Source organism: Miscanthus floridulus, chromosome 10, assembly GCF_019320115.1.
Source record: "Miscanthus floridulus cultivar M001 chromosome 10, ASM1932011v1, whole genome shotgun sequence".
Lineage (NCBI taxonomy): Eukaryota > Viridiplantae > Streptophyta > Magnoliopsida > Poales > Poaceae > Miscanthus > Miscanthus floridulus.
The window spans coordinates 89,265,036-89,276,918 of record NC_089589.1 but is presented as its reverse complement, the minus strand read 5'-3'; the positions used below and the strand labels follow the sequence as shown (position 1 = coordinate 89,276,918).

The window sequence follows — 11,883 nt, the reverse complement described above, 5'->3', positions numbered from 1 at the left end:
TATACAAGAAATCAACAATATTTATGGTCCACAATAAGTATCATTAGATTAGTTGTTGAATATATTTGCATAATAAACTTATTTGAAGAAAAATTATTGCTAATTACTTTCTATAAATCTAGTCAAACTTGAGAAAGTTTGACATATACAAAATCCAAAGTGACACTTATTTTAGGGTGGAAGGAGTACATACTTGATATGACATTGTCATAATACTGACAATGCATTAAAAAATCATAGCTTTTAAGTTATATGAAAAAGGTAAAGCGCAGATATATAATATACTTATCCTTGTTTTTATTAAATTTGACAGCTTTCTTTTCGTCGCAACGCAGGGCCATGCTTGGGATATAATAAGAAGAAAAAAGACTTCTTCCCCGATCTCTAACGTCCTCCTCGAAAGTACATAGCACATCCGCCTTGGCCAATTTGGCATGTTCAACTTTTTTTTTGAGCAACATTTGGCATGCTCAACTGATTTTGTGTTTTTCCACACCCCTCGTGGGCCCGATTATAGCCTAGGCAAGTCATGCACTAACCCAACCCAACACAGCCCAACTTAGTGCATCCATCATGTGTGGGCCTGACATGTGCTTTCTAAAAGGAAGAAGTCCAATTTACCTCGTGTTCGTCTGGTTTTCCTCGATCTATAAAACCAGTATTTTTAACCCTCTCAACTTTTGAAAACCATTCACTTTTGCACCTAGTGGTTTTGAGGGTGGTTTGCTGATGTGGCGCCACGTCAGAGGAGACAAATCGAACTAAGTTGAAAGTTCGAGGAGGTAAACCGGACTACAAATATTTTAGAAAAAAAATCCAAAATTAAAAATTTATCCAAATATATTTTTACATGAAAAATAATAAAATAAAAAAATCCTAAAACATGATTTAATCTTAGAAAATTCATACCAAAATTGTTTTAGCGTGGATAATTATTCTAGATTTTTCCAAAAAAAAACATTCTCTATCCTATGGTGCCTAGCTTGAAATATCTTGTCCATGTCACTTTGATTCTATTTGTATAAATATCATGACCCATGTGCTAGCATCTAGATTTTCCTGTCACGTTACGCTCCATAATTCATTGCACTAAAACTTAATAAATTTAATAATTTGTAAAAATTAATTAAATAGATTTTCTATGAATTTTCAAGATTAAACCAAGTGTAGGGTTTTAAATTACATTTTTTTCATGTAAAAAATTATTTGAATGATTTTTTTGATATTTTATTAGCTTTTAGATTTTTTTATAAAAAAAATCTAGTCTGATTTACCTTCTTAAACTTTCAATGGTCCGATTTACCTCCTCTGATGTAGCGCCACATTAGCAAAACCACCTTCAAAACCGCCAGGGTGCAAAAGTGAATGATTTTCAAGAGTTGAATGGGGTTAAAAAAACTGATTTTGTAGATCATGGAAGAAAACCAGACGACCCGATAGTTCGGGGAGGTAAATTGGACTTCTTCCTTTTTTCTTAAAACAACCGGGCTCTTACCATCACAGCTAGCTCCCTCACTCTGAGTATCCACTGTCGACGCTACTTTTAGTGAGCGTGCACGTTGTAATGAGCAACAGAACAGAGCACGTCCAATGATACTGATAGCCCCTTCTCAGCTCAGCTTTCAGCTTTCTGGGCAGATGCTCCTCCAAAGCGAAGCGACGGCCATGACCATGATCCTCCCGTGTCCTGTCCTCGTAGTGACTAGCGAGACACACACAATCACGCGAAAGGGCAAAAACCGCAAAAGGCCAGCAAGCCATCTGGAAGAACGCGAAGCACGTACAGGAGGATGTGAAGAAAGGCAGCGACGACGACAGGGAGATGATGGTGAACCCAACGCTCGAGTTTCACCCCCGAGAGACACCCCCCGGCCAAAGCGAGCAATAATGCAGCCACCCCGGCCTTCTGTTTTTTTTTTCTTTTTTTCAACAAAAGGGACAGTGTGATCTTTGGCGAGGAAGATGGCCCCACATGTCGGGGAGACTACACCGAAAGATCCATGCGTACGTGCAAGGACAGTCGTGAACAAGCACACCTCGAAACTTTTCACATCTAGCACGTATCCAATGTCCAAACTTGGCCGGGTGCGTGGACTTGTAAATTGCAAGCGAAGCCCGAGGCCGAGGCCAGACCTCAAAGAACGTTACTATGAGCTTTCAGTTTTAAGTCCAGCCTTGATTCCCGCTCCCGTCATGTACTGACGTACACATGGTTTGTAGAGTATCATCATCGGTTCAAATAATTATGATCAACTTGGAGTTTTGTTGTACGTACTATGAATCTACTAGTATATTGTCAATTTCAAGAACATTGTCATTACATCTCCACACTAGACCTAATTCACAAAATCCGCCTCTAAACATGAGGTCATTGAAACAGTTGTCAACTTCCTCAGTCTCAAAACTAGTTATTCTAATAGCATCCCTCGCAATATTTTAAATAGTGGGCTAAGGTGTTTAGCGGTATATCTTTAAAACAGCTAATAGCGGAGCTATATCGGGCTATAGTGGGATATAACGGCTAAATTGTACATGAACAAAAATAGCGGCATCCTGCCTCAAAAGGCTATATCGGCAGCTATAGCGGGAGATTTAAAACTATGATCCCTCGTGCATTCGAAGTTAACAAGAGAACATTGTACTTACACAAAAAAACAAGAGAACATTGTACCTTCTTCTATTAATTAGCACTACTACATAAACAATTTCTTAGAGACGCCTCTTTGTTTTAAGGCGGCTCTATCAAAATCCACCTCTAAAAATATTTTCTGAGCGGGCCTGTTTCCACAAATTCATTGTTAGAAACGGCTAGTAAGCCGAACCAACTCTAAAATAGCATTTTTAGAGGCGGGTTGGCATGCTAGTCACCTCTAAAATAAGTTAAGCATAGTAAAATTCATAACTTTTCCAAATCAAGTTGGATGAAAGACAAACTTTATATCAAAGTTAAAGCAATCGAAGATATCTACAACTTTGTAGTTGACAAATTTTTATTTTAATTCATTTAATGCATAAAAATCAGTATAAACCTTTTAGATTCCAAAATTCATCTTTTCAAATAACCTCAGATGGAGAAAAAAACTAAAAAAAATTGTAGTAATAGAAGGAATCTGCAACTTTGAGAAAAAAACTAAAGTTGTTGTACTCAAAGAGATATCTATCATTGTAGTTAATGATTTTTTTCATTTGAAACAATTTAAGACTTGGAAATTCTATATTAAGATTAATGACTTTGAAATTCATTTTTTCGAATATTCAAATGACCCCCGATTAGGAATGACCTAAACCAAAGTTGTAGTACTAAAAAATATCTAAACCTCTCTAGTTTAAATTTTAATTCATTAGGGTCTCTAATATGCATTGCAATATTCACTAAAGTTAATACGAAAGAAATGTATCAGATACTTAGTAACAAGTCAATTTCAGATATAGTGGTTAAAAAAGGAACACGTGAGGCCTGAGATCCGACGAAAATCGTGGAGGGTTCGCTAGTGGGCCTCTCTTGGGTTAGAACAACTTTTTTTTTTGCTATTTTTCCAGATTCAATCTGGAAATTTATCTTTGGAGACGGTTGAGATTCGGCTCATCTAGCAACCACCTGTACAGACCATCAACAACCACCTCTAAAAAGGCTGACTATAGTAGTATAGTGCGCAAACAATACAAGATCATTGTAATATTTCGGGGCACCTCGGCAAAAGAATACTTTGAGCATGATTTGCCTTAGAATTGCCAGGTTGACATAACTTTTTGTAATGTTAGTCATACTAGTACAGTAGTACACATACTTCCACTAATCATATATATATATATATATATATATATATATATATATATATATTTACATTATATTAAGATATTATTTTTTATTTCTCTTCTTAAGATGAACTAAGAGTAAATAAAACCATTATTTTTATTTTTACTGGCCCAAACTCTTTCACACACTATAATAATTAAGGAGCCAGAGCTGAAAAAAGGCATACATAATAGTCATACTCCCTCCATGCTAAAATAAGTGCGCTTCTAGCATATAAAATTTCTTATAAATAAGTGTGTTTATATGTATGTCCACCTAGTTATAGTAGGTTTTTTCTACTTCCTCAACTTTCAAAGTACAATCATTACATGCTGAAATAGCTTTTCATAGGAGCAAATACACAATTTCTAAGTAATATTGATCACCTCCAAAAATTCTAGAAGTGCACTTATTTTAGGACAAAGAGAGTAAGAATACATTTGATAGGGATATGGATTCTAGTAAAAACGTTTTCGATCTAAATTCTCTTAAGAAATGTTTCAAGTAATGAAATAGAATTGCTTTTTGAAACCATTGGACTACTGGATTCTGATTCGTTAGAAAAAAACTACTTTTTGTTTTAAAAAATGTACATAAATCTATGTTTAGAAAAATCAAAATTTTAATGGGTGAAGAATAAAATAAATACAATCTATTTTAACTTGTTGCCGGAAAAAAATTATAGCTGAAAAAGATACAATTCCTAATAAAAAAAAAGAAAGAGAATCTGTGCAAAACCACCCTCCGTTCGTTTCAAACCAGAAACAATTCTACGCTAAAAGGTTCCATAGTTTTACCCTTTTGCAGTGATTCTCCAATTCAAACCTAGAATAGAATCCGGAACAGTTCCGCTTATGAAACGCGTCCTAAGCTTGAAGAGAATATAATCCAACACGTACGCGTCAAGTACTGGCATAGTGACATCGATCGACTCAACAGGCCAAAGTCCAAACATGTACATGCCTCAAAGAATGTGGCTCCAAACTTGCCAAAGTCCAAACCTGCGCCTCGATCGCCGCGCACTGTTGCACGTGGCCTTGGTGTAGTCTCAAGAGATGCTGTCCACTGTCGTACGATACAGTGACTTCTTTGTTAACGGTCAAACGCCATTCATCTTCACTTCTTTATTCCTGAGATCCGGAATAAATGTTGACGAGCAGCAACGTAACATTGTAGAAAAGGATGCGAAGAATCTATACAAACAATAAATTCTATTTGGCGATGTATATATATACATATAGGGCCTGTTTAGTTCCTAAAAATTTTTGCGCAGTATCCATCACATCGAATCTTGCGGCACATGCATGGAGTACTAAATGTAGACGAAAAAAAAACTAATTGCACAGTTGAGTGAGAAATCACGAGACGAAACTTTCGAACCTAATTAGTCCATAATTAGACACTAATTGATAAATACAAACGAAAGTGCTACAGTAGCCAAAACCCAAATTTTTTTTTTGCATCTAAACGCGCCCATAGTTCCAGTAACGACCGCTCATCATTATTGTCATCAGAGGGCTAGTTAGATAATCTCGAGAATAATTTTGTTCAAAAAGAGAATCGAGAATAATCCCACGTTGTAATGCTTCACAAGCAGCCATTGAGCTGATGACTGCCGACGCCCGACGGCCCCAAACAGGCATTACTTGGAGATGATTAGTATTATATTGTACACATGAAGTAGTATTATAAGGACTCAAGCCGCATGTGGCAGTTTTAACGGCTAGGCGGACTTTGCATTATACTGGGCACTAGCAGGCATGATTTTTATTTCTATTATTCTATACCAACAAGTATATGTATTCTTCAACAATCAAGTACCAAGAGAACAAATTCTGACCTGGTGAGTCCTGACAGCACATTATAAATAACTTAAGATCAAATTAGAAAACTCTGCAAACAGCAAAAAATTACAACATGGGTCAAGTAGTTGACTATTCACTAGACAATATAATCGAGGGAAAGCCCCCAAAAACATCAGTTTAGCAAGAACAGCAAAACTAAGACACCATCATAACTCAAGTGCCCCATGCATTAAAAGGACGATCACTATATATTCACTACAATCATCTGTGTTAAGGATTTGTTTATCACTACTATGAAAATGATCTTTATAGATGGCTGTGCCAACCGCCTCTTTCTGTATGTTTCTAGAAAAAGTCTACATAAACCCATGTTAATCTTTTGCGTGGCGTTTGCAAAATGGACTCAGAGGCAGGCGGCCTAGTTGCCCGCCTCGGTTATTCGAGGTAGGGCAGCCGGGCCAACAACCGTCTCGGTTAATCATTAACCGAGGCGGGCACTGCAATATAACCGCCTCGGTTAATGCTTGTTAATCGAGGCGGTTACCCTAACGCAACCGCCTCGGTTAAGCCCTTTTGTCCACCTTCGTTAAATGTTTAACCGAGGCGGTCAGGGCAACTGCCTCGGTTAAGGCCACGATTAACTGTGATCTTTTGACCGAGGAGGATGGCTTGGCCGCCTCGGTTAAGCCCTTTTGCCCACGTTGGTTCAATTTTGTGTAGTAGTGATTGAGGGTGGTTGTCGGCCCCTCATTTCTGAGAGTCCTAGGTGCATCTGTACTTGCGCCAGGATCACGCGCAAGTACACACAAAATCAACAAGAATGGCACACAGATATAAAATAAAAGGTTCTGAGCTTTATTAATATCTAAAATAGGGTTCTTGAAATGTCCTTGTGTGGTTTTAGTAATTGAGTGACAACCTAGGTGGACTAATTGTGTTTATGTGAGATACACAGGTGATTAGTCCACAGGTACATGTGTGTGAGCAACATATGCCATGAAGGTGAAAATGGCTTGGAGATGTTGCAAAGCTCACACATGTGATGATGAAGGAGCTCATTGCAAATGAGACATGACATTGAGTCATGTGATCAAGGTGGAGAAGATCAAGACATGACTTAGCTTGATGGACCGGATGCAAGCGTGAAGGGCAAGTTGGAGGCTTTGGAGCGATGGACCGCATGGCGGTGAAGCTTAAGCAAGACTTGGTGCCGATGGATGAAGGCAACGGTGAAAAGCAAGTGTAGTCAAGATTGATGAACCAATATGATCATGTGATGATATAAAGTGGATCATATCATTATTGATTGTGTTGGTGCATGTGTTGCATCGACATTGGAGGAGATGGAATGGAATGCGCAAGGTAAAGGTATAACCTAGGGAATTTCATTCCACCGGTTATAGATGTGTAGAGAAGTTTATGACTGGGTTTAGGATAGATGGTCGTACTATCAAGAGGGGCAAACTTATTTGCATATCAGTCATCTAGTGCCACTTGAGTGATCTAACTTTGCATCATTGCTAGGATTGAGTGGCGTGGCAAGTTGAGTGGCTAATCCTTTGGAAAATGATTGTGAAAATGCTAACACACATACACATGGTGGTGTACACTTGGTGGTGTTGGCATATTTATAAATGAGATGAAGTTGGAGTTGATGTGGATCAACTTGGTGAAGGAACAGTGGCAAGGGTTCAAAACTCCACCGGCACCCTGTACAGAAAAGACAGGGTCTCATAGAGTGGACCGGATGCTGGTCACGTGGTGACCGGACGCTGGGGTCCTGTGTTCGGTCAGTGGCAGCAGTGAGTGTGCGGTTTCAGTCTTCGACCGGACGCTGGCGCTAAAAGTGGCCGGACGCTGGCAGGGTGCGTCCGGTTAGGCTAACATACGGTGACGTAGGCGATGCAGAGAAGTTGAAGAAGGACCGAACACTGATGCTGCGTCCGATCGTGACCGACCGGACATGTCCGGTCGCAACTAGATGCTTATTGGAAACGACCGGACGCTAGTGTTCGTGCGTCCGATCACTTGAGCAGCTACGTCATTACTTGACCGTTGAGATCGGGTGAACAACATTTGAAGCCGATGACATGTGGCAAGCATCGGGTGACCGGACACTAAGGTCCTACGTCCGGTCGATCTGACCGGAGCGTCCGGTCGTCCTGAAAAACGCCCAGTCAAGGGATAACGGCTAGATTAGCTATGGGGTTATAAATAGAAGGTGGTCTCAGCCATGGCTGGTGCTGAGCACCTCAGGGGGACTTTGTGTCTATGCTTGAGAGTGCTTGGGAGCCCTCCATCTCACATATGCTTGATACTGATCATCCGACTGTGTGAGAGAGCGATTCTAGTGCGATTGCATCGTGAGGTTGCATCGAGTGGTACTAGGTGATCGAGTTGCAAGCCGGTGGTGCTTGTTACTCTTGGAGGTTGCCAACTCTTAGACGGCTTGGTGGTGGTCTCCATCGAAGCCCGCAAGAAGCTTGTGCGGTGCTCCGGAGAAGAGCTTTGTGAGGGGCATTGTGCTCGCCCCGCGGGAGCCGCGAAGAGCAACTCTAATTGAGCGTGTCATTGAGCTACCCTCACTTTTGGGGTAGGTTCTTGCGGTGCCCGACGTGCGGGCTTGGTGGGTGATGCTAATTAGCCGCCGAACCACCAAGTGAGCGGTCGACACAATGGGGACTAGCATGTTGGCAAGCACGTGAACCTTGGGAGAAAAATCACCATGTCAACCTTATTCTTCCCATTGGTTTGCATACTTGTTACACAAGCTTGTAATTACTTTCATATACATTGTGCTTGTGTAGTTGCTCTTGTATTTAGTTAAGTTTGTGTAGCTCACTAGTTACCTTCTTGCTTGTGTAGCATAGAAGTGGCTCCCTTGCATGGCTAATTTGGTTTGTGTAACCTTATTAGTCACATTGTTTAGTTTGTGTAGCTAAGTATTTTCGCTCTCTAATTTGGCATTGGTTGCCTTGTTATTAAGCATTACTAGTGAACTTAGGTGGCTTTGTGCTTTTGCTTACTAGCATGTGTAGGAGTTCCCTTTTTGCTTAAAGTACTAGTGGCATAGGTTTGTGTGACCTTGCTTCTAGAATTGGTTAGGTGAGCTCTAGCTAGCCCGACACCTTTGTTGCTTAATTAGTATCTCTAGAAGGTGCTAGAGAACATAAATAGAGGGGTGTAGTCTTGGCTAGACCGATAGTTTTAATTCTGTACTTGTTTTGGTTAGCCGACGCAATTAATTTTAGAAAGGACTATTCACCCCCCCTCTAGTCCGCCATCTCGACCTTATAGTTCTACAACAGTGCCCCAAAGGGCGTAGTCATAGGCCTACATAACTAGCGTGTAACACCCGGTTTTAAGGACAAAACCTGATGCACACCATATGTGAGTTTTTAGAATCAAATCTCACATATAGCTACAATTGAGGGGCGATATCAAATAACAACGCTTAAATACATAGCGTACTTAGTAAAAAGAATTAACCTTAGAAACAATCATCGAGTAGACAACTCCGATCTCCGGGTGCAGACTTCACTCCACTGGATCCAACTGACTGGTTGATCACAAGCCTAACTCCTTCAGACTCTAGCAAACTGATATCAAGCCTGAGGTGTGGGGGAAATTGCAAGGGTGAGTCCATGTCGAACTCCGCAAATATAGCAACAAGGTAGTGTAATCCATAACCACATGATCAAGTGTAATTGAATAATGAATTGCACATAAACAATCTAAATGAACATACAACAATTCCCTCAGTTTTCCAGGCCGCCCGTATCCGTGGGCACGGCTATTATAACAGTTTTACACTCTGCAGAGGTTGTACACTTTCACTGTGAGTCATGATTTCCAAATGTATGGGTTTGCAAGGTCCAAAACACCGGAAACCATATAAAGCCACCCAAGAGCTCGTCTAACCGGTTAGGGCCGCAGGGTCATCAGATATAGGAACCCCCCTTCCAAAAATAAAGTAAAAGGCCGCTTCCAAAGCTAGGCTCAACAGGACAGAGGCTGTCCTATACCCAACTCGCAGACCTCTAACCAGCTAGAAAAGGGTTTCTCAAATAACTAGAGCCAGAGCCATATAGCCCTCATAGCTGTACTGTAAATCCCAGCTTTTGCCAAAGGATAACATTCATCATTTATGTTTATATCACATTTCATTAAACAAGCCCAAGATCATGGTCACAGAAAGAAAACCCAAGCTATACTTGCCTTAAACACCGATCCTTCGGTAAGCTTTAATCTTCAGCGTTTTCTTCTTCTTCTTCTTCTTGATCTCCAACTTCTTATAGATCACCAATGCAAAACTCACCGACTGGACAAGACCGAAAAGCACCACACAAGCATCCAAACAAGCATGCATAGCAAACATACTAGATTAGATCAATACACCAATCAATAAAAAAGATTCCAAATCTAATCTACGCATTGCTACGATCTCACACACGCGAAAGACACACTAATCGGAGCTACAGTAAAATAGAAACATCTATCGAAGGATTTACGTTGGAAAGAAAACTATATGCTTTATCTATTTTAATGATCATAAAACATGTATAAGATATCTCAGGGGAATATCTAAAATTGAGTTAAGTCATTTTATACTTGAGTTATTAGATTTAGAAAACTAAGATAAATTAATCATATCTTAATTATAAATATCTTGATATCATTTATGCAAATTAAATTGAAATATAATATATATATATTCAAAGTATATATGTCACATTTAAACTTGGCAAATTACAATTTAAAGACATACATGTTTATGTCACTAATTAATCATATTTTATTAATCAACATATCTCATATTATATAAAGTATTTAAACTTTACTTTAGAAATATAGAACATGTGAGATCAACTAATAGAACAATTATATTATGTCTCATAATTGATCTAAGCAAGTCATAATTAAAAATGCATTAATGTTGGCATACATCATATTTTATAATTATAAAAGATTATATATATACTTTTAGTCATTTAAACATCTATAAATTAAAAACATAAATCATGTGAGGGCATCTATTCATACTTAACACATATGCAACATTCAACTAATTATAATCTAAGACTGTACTGAAGTTACTGATTAATCAGATTAACAGGTTATGTATAATCACCGAAATACAAAACCTATATTGTTTCTAGTTATAAAACTAATTATAAGCATGTTAACCAATTTAATATTTAGCTATATATGAAAAATCATGTGACATGAAAACCATTAGCGCTACTACGTAGAGCGCTTCGACATACAAGCAAACATATACAAATAAATAAAAGCAGTACACCAAACATGATAAACAACTTATGAAAAGGTTACTGACATGTAGGTCTTGTTTCTACGATCGCGTGAGCGCAAAAACCGCTGAAAACGGAGATCGGACGGAAAAGATACGGACTCCGGACGATTTAAACAAGGGAGGGCATTCTAGGTATTTCACTTGAAAAGAGCTGAAATAAATAAAATATTTAGTATTGGCGGGATTAAACAATGATGGGAATACATATTGGAAGGATGAAACTAAAAGAATTGAATTCGGATATCATACGGATGAATAATAGATGAAAAGGACGGAAGTTAAATGAATTAGGGACCTGTCTGCGATTTAAGAAAACTTTATTCGCGGATATGCCCTTCTTCTACCTCTGGATCAAAAGCGCTACAGTAGAATTACGAGGAACTGTTCATACGGAAACAGAGGGGCGCACGCATGGAGGGAAACAGGAGCGGCCAAGGGGGAAACTGGGCGGCTGGCCATGGAGGAGCCATGGGGGAAGCTTGGCGGTCGGCTGGGGCTCTGCTGGCTGGCCAGCGGCGCAGCGACGAGCCGCGGCTGCGGTAGGCCAAGCGGCCCAGCAAGCAGCAAAGTTGCACAGGGGCTCGCGCAGGGGCACAGGGAGGAGAGGGGCGGCCTCGGCCAGAGGCTCAGCCAGCGGGGGTAAGGGATGGCCGACGGGGCTAGGCAGCGGCGCGGTAGCACTAGCCCATGGCCTGGGGCTGGCCGCGAGGGCAAGAGATGGCCGACAATGGTGATGCTCGCCGGAGAAGGAAAAGAAAGGATGGGGAACGGTTCAAACGGTAACGGATTCGTGAAACAAAACACGAGACGGTGTAGAGGAGATCCATACGAACCTTGTGATTGTCTCGGAATTCGCAGGGGACACCGGAGTTGGCCGGAAAAGCTCGCCGAACCTTCGCCGGAAACCTAGCTGTGGGGAACTTCGGCGTCCGATCTGTGGGGCTACGTATGGCGGCTCGAAAAACGGG

General features: G+C 40.2%; 1 long non-coding RNA gene across 1 annotated transcript; it reads right to left on the bottom strand.

Annotated features, from left to right (window-relative positions):
* Nucleotides 1-8,954: 8,954 nt before the first annotated feature.
* On the bottom strand, nucleotides 8,955-11,883 carry LOC136485441 (uncharacterized). Its single transcript, XR_010766449.1, has 3 exons — nucleotides 11,749-11,883; nucleotides 10,940-11,066; nucleotides 8,955-9,212 (listed from the first exon to the last, which is right to left on the bottom strand). It is a non-coding gene; the product is annotated as an uncharacterized lncRNA (long non-coding RNA).